We start from the raw sequence: 11212 nt of genomic DNA, 5'->3' as shown, positions 1-11212 counted from the left end.
ATTATACTCTTACTCTGGCCTAATGACTAAGGTCTTGATGCTCACTCTGGCCTAATGGTTAAGGTCTAGACTCCTACTCTGGCCTACTGGTTAAGGTCTTAACTCTAACTCTGGCCTAATGGTTAAGGTCTTAGACTCTTACTCTGGCCTAACGGTTAAGGTCTTAGACTCTTACTCTGGCCAAATGGTTAAGGTTTTAGACTTTTACTCTTGCCTAATGGTTAAGGTCTTAACTCTTACTCTGGCCTAATGGTTAAGGTCTTAGACTCTTACTCTGGCCTAATGGTTAAGGTCTTAACTCTTACTCTTGCCTAATGGGTAAGGTCTTAGACTCTTACTCTGGACTAATGGGTAAGGTCTTAGACTCTTACTCTGGCCTACTGGTTAAGGTCTTAACTCTTACTCTGGCCTAATGGTTAAGGTTTTAACTCTTACTCTGGCCTAATGGTTAAGGTCTTAGACTCTTACTTTGGCCTAATGGTTAAGGTCTTAACTCTTACTATTGACTAATGGTTAAGGTCTTAACTCTTACTCTGGCCTATTGGTTAAGGTCTTAACTCTTACTCTGGCCTAATGGGTAAGGTCTTAGACTCTTACTCTGTCCTAATGGTTAAGGTCTTAGACTCTTACTCTGGCCTAATGGTTAAGGTCTAGACTCTTACTCAGGCCTAATCCGTAAGGTCTTAACTCTAACTATTGCCTAATGGTTAAGGTCTTAACTCTTACTCTGGCCTAATGGTTAAGGTCTTAGACTCTTACTCTGGCCTAATGGTTAAGGTCTTAACTCTTACTCTGGCCTAATGGGTAAGGTCTTAGACTCTCACTCTGTCCTAATGGTTAAGGTCTTAGACTCTTACTCTGGCCTAATAGTTAAGGTCTTAACTCTTACTCTGGCCTAATGGTTAAGGTCTAGTTTCTTGCTCTGGCCTAGTCCGTAAGGTCTTAACCCTTACTATGGACTAATGGTTAAGGTCTTAACTCTTACTCTGGCCTAATGGTTAAGGTCTTATACTCTTACTCTGGCCTAATGGTTAAGGTCTTAACTCTTACTCTGGCCTAATGGGTAAGGTCTTAGACTCTTACTCTGGAATACTGGTTAAGGTCTTAACTCTTACTCTGGCCAAATGGTTAAGGTTTTAACTCTTACTCTGGCCTAATGGTTAAGGTCTTACCTCTTACTCTGGCCAAATGATTAAGGACTTAGACTCTTACTTTGGCCTAATGGTTAAGGTCTTAACTCTTACTATTGACTAATGGTTAAGGTCTTAACTCTTACTCTGGCCTAATGGTTAAGGTCTTAGACTCTTACTCTGGCCTACTGGTTAAGGTCTTAACTCCTACTCTGGCCTAATGGTTAAGGTCTTAGACTCTTACTCTGTCCTAATGGTTAAGGTCTTAGACTCTTACTCTGGCCTAATGGTTAAGGTCTTAGACTCTTACTCTTGCCTAATGTTTAAGGTCTTAACTCTTACTCTGGCCTAATGGTTAAGGTCTTAGACTCTTACTCTGGCCTAATGGTTAAGGTCTTAGACTCTTACTCTGTCCTAATGGTTAAGGTCTTTGACTCTTACTCTGGTCTACTGGTTAAGGTCTTAACTCTTACTCTGGCCTAATGGTTAAAGTTTTAACTCTTACTCTGTCCTAATGGTTGAGGTCTTAGACGCTTACTCTGGCCTAATGGTTAAGGTCTTAACTCTTACTCTGGCCTAATGGTTAAGGACTTAGACTATTACTCTGGCCTAATGGTTAAGGTCTTGACACTTACTCTGGCCTAATGGTTAAGGTCTTAGACTCTTACTCTGGCCTAATGGTTAAGGTGTAGACTCTTCCTCTGGCCTAATGAGTAAGGTCTTAGACTCTTACTCTGGCCTACTGGTTAAGACCTTAACTCTTACTCTGGCCTAATGGTTAAGGTTTTAACTCTTACTCTGGCCTAATGGTTAAGGTTTTAGTTACTTACTCTGGGCTAATGGTTAAGGTATTAGACTCTTACTCTGGCCTAATGGTTAAGGTCTTGACTCTTTCTCTGGTCTAATGGTTAAGGTCTAGATTCTTACTCTGGCCTAATGCTTAAGGTCTTAACTCTTACTCAGGCCTAATGGTTAAGGTCTTAGACTCTTGCTCTGACCTAATGGTTAAGGTCTTGACTCTTACTCTGGTCTAATGGTTAAGGTCTAGACTCTTACTCTGGCCTAATGCTTAAGGTCTTAACTCTTACTCTGGCCTAATGGTTAAGGTCTTAGACTCTTACTCTGGCCCAATGTTTAAGGTCTTAAGTCTTACTCTGGCCTAATGGTTAGGGTCTTAACTCTTGCTCTGGCCTAATGGTTAAGGTCTCAGATTCTTACTCTGGCCTACTGGTTAAGGTCTTAGACTCGTACTATGGCCTAATGTTAAAGGTCTTAACTCTTATGCTGGCCTAATGGTTAAGGTCTTAACTCTTATTCTGGCCTAATGGTTAAGGTCTTAACTCTTACTCTGGCCTAATGGTCAAGGTCTAGATTCTTACTCTGACCTAGTGCTTAAGGTTTTAACTCTTACTATGGCCTAATGATTAAGGTCTAAGACTCTTACTCTTGCCTAATGGGTAAGGTCTTAACTCTCACTCTGGCCTAATGGTTAAGGTCTAGACTCCTACTCTGGCCTACTGGTTAAGGTCTTAACTCTAACTCTGGCCTAATGGTTAAGGTCTTAGACTCTTACTCTGGCCTAACGGTTAAGGTCTTAGACTCTTACTCTGGCCAAATGATTAAGGTTTTAGACTTTTACTCTTGCCTAATGGTTAAGGTCTTAACTCTTACTCTGGCCTAATGGTTAAGGTCTTAGACTCTTACTCTGGCCTAATGGTTAAGGTCTTAACTCTTACTCTGGCCTAATGGGTAAGGTCTTAGACTCTTACTCTGGACTAATGGGTAAGGTCTTAGACTCTTACTCTGGCCTACTGGTTAAGGTCTTAACTCTTACTCTGGCCTAATGGTTAAGGTTTTAACTCTTACTCTGGCCTAATGGTTAAGGTCTTACCTCTTACTATGGCCAAATGGTTAAGGTCTTAGACTCTTACTTTGGCCTAATGGTTAAGGTCTTAACTCTTACTATTGACTAATGGTTAAGGTCTTAACTCTTACTCTGGCCTATTGGTTAAGGTCTTAACTCTTACTCTGGCCTAATGGGTAAGGTCTTAGACTCTTACTCTGTCCTAATGGTTAAGGTCTTAGACTCTTACTCTGGCCTAATGGTTAAGGTCTAGACTCTTACTCAGGCCTAATCCGTAAGGTCTTAACTCTTACTATTGCCTAATGGTTAAGGTCTTAACTCTTACTCTGGCCTAATGGTTAAGGTCTTAGACTCTTACTCTGGCCTAATGGTTAAGGTCTTAACTCTTACTCTGGCCTAATGGGTAAGGTCTTAGACTCTCACTCTGTCCTAATGGTTAAGGTCTTAGACTCTTACTCTGGCCTAATAGTTAAGGTCTTAACTCTTACTCTGGCCTAATGGTTAAGGTCTAGTTTCTTGCTCTGGCCTAATCCGTAAGGTCTTAACCCTTACTATGGACTAATGGTTAAGGTCTTAACTCTTACTCTGGCCTAATGGTTAAGGTCTTATACTCTTACTCTGGCCTAATGGTTAAGGTCTTAACTCTTACTCTGGCCTAATGGGTAAGGTCTTAGACTCTTACTCTGGAATACTGGTTAAGGTCTTAACTCTTACTCTGGCCAAATGGTTAAGGTTTTAACTCTTACTCTGGCCTAATGGTTAAGGTCTTACCTCTTACTCTGGCCAAATGATTAAGGACTTAGACTCTTAATTTGGCCTAATGGTTAAGGTCTTAACTCTTACTATTGACTAATGGTTAAGGTCTTAACTCTTACTCTGGCCTAATGGTTAAGGTCTTAGACTCTTACTCTGGCCTACTGGTTAAGGTCTTAACTCCTACTCTGGCCTAATGGTTAAGGTCTTAGACTCTTACTCTGTCCTAATGGTTAAGGTCTTAGACTCTTATTCTGGCCTAATGGTTAAGGTCTTAGACTCTTACTCTTGCCTAATGTTTAAGGTCTTAACTCTTACTCTGGCCTAATGGTTAAGGTCTTAGACTCTTACTCTGGCCTAATGGTTAAGGTCTTAGACTCTTACTCTGTCCTAATGGTTAAGGTCTTTGACTCTTACTCTGGACTACTGGTTAAGGTCTTAACTCTTACTCTGGCCTAATGGTTAAAGTTTTAACTCTTACTCTGTCCTAATGGTTGAGGTCTTAGACGCTTAATCTGGCCTAATGGTTAAGGTCTTAACTCTTACTCTGGCCTAATGGTTAAGGACTTAGACTATTACTCTGGCCTAATGGTTAAGGTCTTGACACTTACTCTGGCCTAATGGTTAAGGTCTTAGACTCTTACTCTGGCCTAATGGTTAAGGTGTAGACTCTTCCTCTGGCCTAATGAGTAAGGTCTTAGACTCTTACTCTGGCCTACTGGTTAAGACCTTAACTCTTACTCTGGCCTAATGGTTAAGGTTTTAACTCTTACTCTGGCCTAATGGTTAAGGTTTTAGTTACTTACTCTGGGCTAATGGTTAAGGTATTAGACTCTTACTCTGGCCTAATGGTTAAGGTCTTGACTCTTTCTCTGGTCTAATGGTTAAGGTCTAGATTCTTACTCTGGTCTAATGCTTAAGGTCTTAACTCTTACTCAGGCCTAATGGTTAAGGTCTTAGACTCTTGCTCTGACCTAATGGTTAAGGTCTTGACTCTTACTCTGGTCTAATGGTTAAGGTCTAGACTCTTACTCTGGCCTAATGCTTAAGGTCTTAACTCTTACTCTGGCCTAATGGTTAAGGTCTTAGACTCTTACTCTGGCCCAATGTTTAAGGTCTTAAGTCTTACTCTGGCCTAATGGTTAGGGTCTTAACTCTTGCTCTGGCCTAATGGTTAAGGTCTCAGATTCTTACTCTGGCCTACTGGTTAAGGTCTTAGACTCGTACTATGGCCTAATGTTAAAGGTCTTAACTCTTATGCTGGCCTAATGGTTAAGGTCTTAACTCTTATTCTGGCCTAATGGTTAAGGTCTTAACTCTTACTCTGGCCTAATGGTCAAGGTCTAGATTCTTACTCTGACCTAGTGCTTAAGGTTTTAACTCTTACTATGGCCTAATGATTAAGGTCTAAGACTCTTACTCTTGCCTAATGGGTAAGGTCTTAACTCTTACTCTGGCCTAGTGGTTAAGGTCTTAGACTCTTACTCTGGCCTAATGGTTAAGGTCTTAACTCTTACTCTGGCCTAATGGGTAAGGTCTTATACTCTTACTCTGTCCTACTGGTCAAGGTCTAGATTCTTACTCTGATCTAGTGCTTAAGGTTTTAACTCTTACTATGGCCTAATGATTAAGGTCTAAGACTCTTACTCTTGCCTAATGGGTAAGGTCTTAACTCTTACTCTGGCCTAGTGGTTAAGGTCTTAGACTCTTATTCTGGCGTAATGGTTAAGGTGTTAACTCTTACTCTGGCCTAATGGTTAAGGTCTTAGACTCTTACTCTGTCCTAATGGTTAAGGTCTTAGACTCTTACTCTGGCCTAATGGTTAAGGTCTAGACTCTTACTTTGGCCTAATAAGTAAGGTCTTAACTCTTACTATGGCCTAACGGTTAAGGTCTTAGACTCTTACTCTTTCCGAATGGTTAAGGTCTTAACTCTTACTCTGGCCTAATGGTTAAGGTCTTAACTCTTACTTTGGCCTAATGGTTAAGCTCTTAACTCTTACTATTGACTAATGATTAAGGTCTTAACTCTTAATCTGGCCTAATGGTTAAGGTCTTAGACTCTTACTCTGGCCTACTGTTTAAGGTCTTAACTCTTACTCTGGCCTAATGGTTAAGGTGTTAGACTCTTACTCTGTCCTAATGGTTAAGGTCTTAGACTCTTACTCTGGCCTAATGGTTAAGGTCTTAGACTCTTACTCTTGCCTAATGGTTAAGGCCTTAACTCTTACTCTGGCCTAATGGTTAAGGTCTTAGACTCTTACTCTGGCCTAATGGTTAAGGTCTTAACTCTTACTCTGGCCTAATGGGTAAGGTCTTAGACTCTTACTCTGGCCTACTGGTTAAGGTCTTAATTCTTACTCTGGCCTATTGGTTAAGGTTTTAACTCTTACTCTGGCCTAATGGTTAAGGTTTTAGACTCTTACTCTGGCCTAATGGTTAAAGTCTTAAACGCTTACTCTGGCCTAATGGTTAATGTGAGAAGTTGGCCTGGCATATGCTGTTCCTAGATCGCCCCCATCAAGTTCCTACCGAATTCATAATAGCCCTAGCTACTTTATGCTTAAAAAATAATTTTTTTAATTTCAAAGAAAATTTGTACTTGCAAGTATCGGGAGTCGCAATGGGCTGCAGTTTTTCACCTGAAATAGCTAACCTAGTTATGGCTGAATTCGAAAAAAGATGGATATATAGTGACACCAACCCATTTTTAACCAATATTGGGTTTTGGTGTCGCTATATAGATGATATTTTTATGATTTGGGATGGAGATGATACATGTCTACAAGACTTTCACAACTGGCTAAACTCAAGAACAGCTGAATTTAACTTCACTAAAAGTGCTGACCATGACAAAATAAACTTTCTGGATGTCTTTATCCAACAGGAAAATGAAGTACTGGGGGTTTGTCTATACACTAAACCGACAGACCGTAACACTCTTTTACATTTTACAAGTAGCCACCCACGTACTTTAAAGGAAAATTTGCCGTACGGACAATTTCTCCGTGTAAGAAGAAATTGTACAAACAAAAAAGACTTTTTCACTAATGCAGAGATATTAAAAGACAAATTAATAACTCGAGGATACCCGAAAAAATTAGTGAAAGGTGCACTCAAAAGAGCGTGGTACACCCCGAGGGAAGTCTTATTAGTTCCAAAAGCAAAGGATAAAATCACTCCATTGACATGTGTGTTGACTTTTGATCCAAAAGCTAATAAAGTCAAAAAAATTGTCCAAAATAACTGGAAAATAATTGAGCCTTTGGGAATTTCGAAACCTTTGTTTGCTTTTAAAAAAGGTAAAAATATCCGACAACAACTCGTGAGGGCTACAAGACAGACAGAAATACCAAGAAAAGATCTGCGGAACCTCCTGCAATTACCACCGGTAGTTGGTCACTTCCGATGCCAAAACTGTGTGGCATGTAATCTAACAGAAGACTCCAAACAGTTGGAGATTAATGGCCTTACGCACTACCAAAAAACATTTTCCAATTGCAATTCAAAAAATGCAATTTATTGCATAAAGTGTCCTTGTAATAAATATTACATAGGCCAGACAACACAGCATGTAAAGAAACGTATATTGCAACACAAATCAAGAATTAAATGTAAAGTTCAGGGGGCCCCATTGGTGCAGCATTTTCAGAACCATCTGCATTCAGAAAATGACTTAAAATGGTCAGTAATGTGTTTAGTCGGTAATTTCGAAAAAACTGAGTTACAAACAAAACTTAACAGATTAGAGGCCAGACTAATAGCGAAATATCATACCACAACGCTAGGCCTTAATGATAAAGATGAGATCTGGGCTCTTATACAATAATGGAGCGTAAAAAGGGTTCACATGTTCTTCAGACGTTGTTGCTTGCAATAGTCGGTTCGTACTTATCTACACTAATGTATTGTGGATAGCTAGAATGTAAGGAGTGGCGGTAATATACTGGGATATAAGGTAACTTTTCTACATTTTTTTGTATTTTATTTTCAATCTTGTTTAAGCAGGTATTTAATGAGTAAAAGAAAAGAAGAGCATATAACGCTAGTTTAGGGCATTTAATATTATTCAATTATCCCCACTCTGAATTGAATCCATTAGGACCTGATTAGGACTTTCCATGATGGCGGCAATAACATATATGTGCATTTTGGTGAATTTGGGTATTTATTCGTTTCCGTATGTATAAACTTACTGTTCTCCGTTTCAGTTGAATAGTAGTCCTTTTACTAGGTCTATGGTTGGCAATGTCGTTGTCTACCATCAACATAGAGAGAGTGGTCCTTTTATTATGTTTACGGCAATATTTGCCGGGTTTAAATAGACTTCCGCATCACGTGACATCGGACGCGATCCGTGTAGACTGGAGGGAGAAGGAACGTTAGAAGTGGGTCCTGTGTATAAACTTCGAGGTAAGGAGACGTACGATTCGGCAAAAGTGTAAATATACCTACCGTTACACCAAGGCTAAAGAGAATTGATACTTAGATTTGGTTTTTTTATTGGTTCTATTTTTTTTATTGGTTCTATTGACAGAGTTGAGAGCGAGGCGACCTCAAGCAGTGCTAAAACAGTGTATATGCACAAACATATGCAGAATACTTGAACCGTATAACGAGTGGTTTTGGAAGGGTCGAATAATTATACACAAGGTATGTACCACATATCCTTTTCAATAATAGGCAGGTTCTATTATCTAATTTCCCCTAATGGGTGTAACCTACGGTGTCAATTACTTTGGGTTTTCTCGTTTTAAATAACGATACAATCGATGCACTTTGAGATTATACTGACTTTAAGATAAAGGGTAACGGATGTGGGAGTCAGTGACTTGGAAATAGATACATTGATTATAGGTGGAGTGATTTTCCATTGAGATAATTTTTGGTTTTGATTGCTTTTAGCCCGCCAAAATAATTTATAGAAAAAAGAAAGAAAGAAAAGACGATTATTTGTTCCGACCATACCCTAATTGGACAATAGGTAATATGCAGTTTTCAATATAAGGTATTTTAAGTTTATTCAACATACCACATATTAATACACCTAATTGCTTTACATTCACTGTCGGTGATATATTAGATTGGGTTGTAAGGTTGTTATACACTCTGGGTGTTTTATTTGAAGTTCTACGTTTTGTTGTATGAGCCGCCACTTCAGTTTTGAACTGTTGTAATATAACTGTAATATAGTGTCTTTTAATATTATTCCTGTGTTTCTGTGTATATAATCTAAATAGAGATAAGATGGATATTAATAGGGACAATTAATTTGTTCTTACAGGTTGTAAATTATTGGTTCGGATGCCCTAGTCCTGATGAGGCCAAAAGAGTTATTTGGCTGAAACGCGTCGACATTTATTTTGAAGACACTCACTGGATTATGATTTATGTTTTGACTTATTTGTGAAAGAGCACTCAAAATAATTAGGAGATTGTAAACGACAAAATCTCGTAGTGCGTCTTTAGTAGTGATCTTCTATATATAGGAATGCTGTTTCAAAAAAAGCCCATAAGCATCCTGGTACATTAAAAAGGGCGTTTGATGATATGTATATGTTCAGTGATTGTGCTATATGTAAGTATTGTAAATATTGTATTTGTTTGTATATATATGTCTAAAAACAAAAGAATTTCAAAAAAAGTGTGGTAGAAAATAAATATCCTCACACTTATAAAAAGTAATTGATACATTTTTGGTTTTCATTGGAATCGCCGTTGACTTGGTCACAAAATTTAATAATACAGGTTTTGTTGGAGAAATAAATATTACTCCAGGGGAGAGATAATTCATCTATCTCTTCGCCTAAACTTATGTGAGAGTATCAGTCCCGAGGCATTATCTTTTTCTATATATCGTTCCTAGTTATAGGGACACCTTGCACCAGTCCAATTCGACTCCTATTGATGATAGGTTTAAGACAACCTTTAAAGAAAGCTATCCTAGTGGTAGCTGTGGAGAGCAGCCTTCAGGCTAAGTCTTGAAGGAGTGTTAAGCTTATTGTTTTACCATAATAACCTCTTGAATAACCAAATGAAAGAGTAGCCCACACAGGTATATATATAAAATGTATGTATTTATTCTAGACAGAATCCCACAGTCACTTTATGTGGCTAGTGGCAAAGTTACAATTCAAACAAGCATTTATAAACACAATAAATAGCACAGAAATCAATGGGCCCCAGGGGGGGACCAAACCATATACTAAAATAGTGGTATAAGAACCACGACAATTCTACAGGCAATGCCTAGGGCATTCAGGATCGCTTGCCCCTTCAGAATCCACCCACAGTTAAGAGGAAGGGGACCCACGGGAGACGTGTGCAGTGCAAAGAGCTGCTATCGGGATCGCTATGTTAGCCTATGGAGAATGTCGCGGTTGAATAATTAAAGTTAAAGGACACTTCTAGCAACAGTACAAAGTTAAGGCTTGAGACTTAAGGCTTTGGGGAGCCCACCACCACGGGAGTACCGAAGTACCACTGTTACCTGCCCCAGGGAAGCCGGTGCATAGGTCGATTCTGGTGTCGGGTCGCGGGCTGATTTTCTATGGAAAAGTAGTCCAAACTGCTGCTAGCTGCGAGTGTCGTTGAAGTCGTGAAGATTGAAGTTGAGGAGAAGATAAAGATGAACCTGAAAGCAGAGGGGACAGAGTCTGGGTCACAGCAAGTGACCAGGGAGCTCACAGCAAGGAGCTCGTGGAAGTCGGGTGCTTCAGGTGTAGGAGGTACAGCTGGGCTCTGCAGTCACGGGCTCTGGCAGGCTTCAAGGAAGGCCAGCTTCTGGAGGGCGACTGTCCCACGTCGGCTGAGGGTCGCTGCGGTGTTAGTGTCCCGATTGGATCCACTAAGCCTTGGCAACTGCAACCCACGCAAGATGGACAAAGCAGCTGCTGGTGCAGACCCACAAGGTCTGAGGGTGCTCTCCTTTGCAGGGAGCGTAGAGCAGGCCTGGAGCAACCAGGGGAACTCTTAGAAACAAAGATTGTCCTCCGTCAGGGCCCACAAGTCGAGGGACAAGGGACCGCGGAAGGCAGCAAAATGGAGTGCGTAAAAGGGCTCCCACGGGCCACCGGAGCGGGCCAGGGAGCTGAGGGTCGGCACAAATGCTGCTGGATGGTTGGCTCAGAAATGGGCCAAAGCACAACTTCCCCACTGGTCGGGGTCATGTGCTGGACAAGAAGTGGCCGGTGTCTCGGGGTATGCCGGGATCTCGACACCCACGTGGTCCAGGGTGCTCAGACTTGCTGGGCACGCTCACAGGACGCTGGGATACACTGGAGACCCACCTCAAGGGTGCTGGAAGGCGTCGAAGGTCGGGAGAGCCACGAAGTTCCAACCGGGTATCTTGTAGTCTTTTAGGTGCCTGCCAAGCAGGGGGATAACTCCTTTATCCCAAGGGAGATTTCTTCAGTCAGCTGGGCAGCAGCTCGTCGAAGGTCAGTTCTGTGAAGTTCTGGACGAA

At 40.7% G+C, this 11212-nt stretch overlaps 1 long non-coding RNA gene across 1 annotated transcript; it reads left to right on the top strand.

Moving 5' to 3' along the window:
* Positions 1–8282: 8282 nt before the first annotated feature.
* On the top strand, positions 8283–9382 carry LOC146775806 (uncharacterized). The gene is made up of 3 exons (XR_014972017.1): positions 8283–8400; positions 8653–8731; positions 9032–9382. It is a non-coding gene; the product is annotated as an uncharacterized LOC146775806 (long non-coding RNA).
* The last annotated feature ends 1830 nt before the right edge of the window (positions 9383–11212 follow it).

Source organism: Triturus cristatus, chromosome 12 (assembly GCF_964204655.1).
Source record: "Triturus cristatus chromosome 12, aTriCri1.1, whole genome shotgun sequence".
NCBI lineage: Eukaryota > Metazoa > Chordata > Amphibia > Caudata > Salamandridae > Triturus > Triturus cristatus.
Note: the sequence above shows the minus strand (reverse complement) of the source record. Positions and strands in the feature narration are given on the sequence as shown.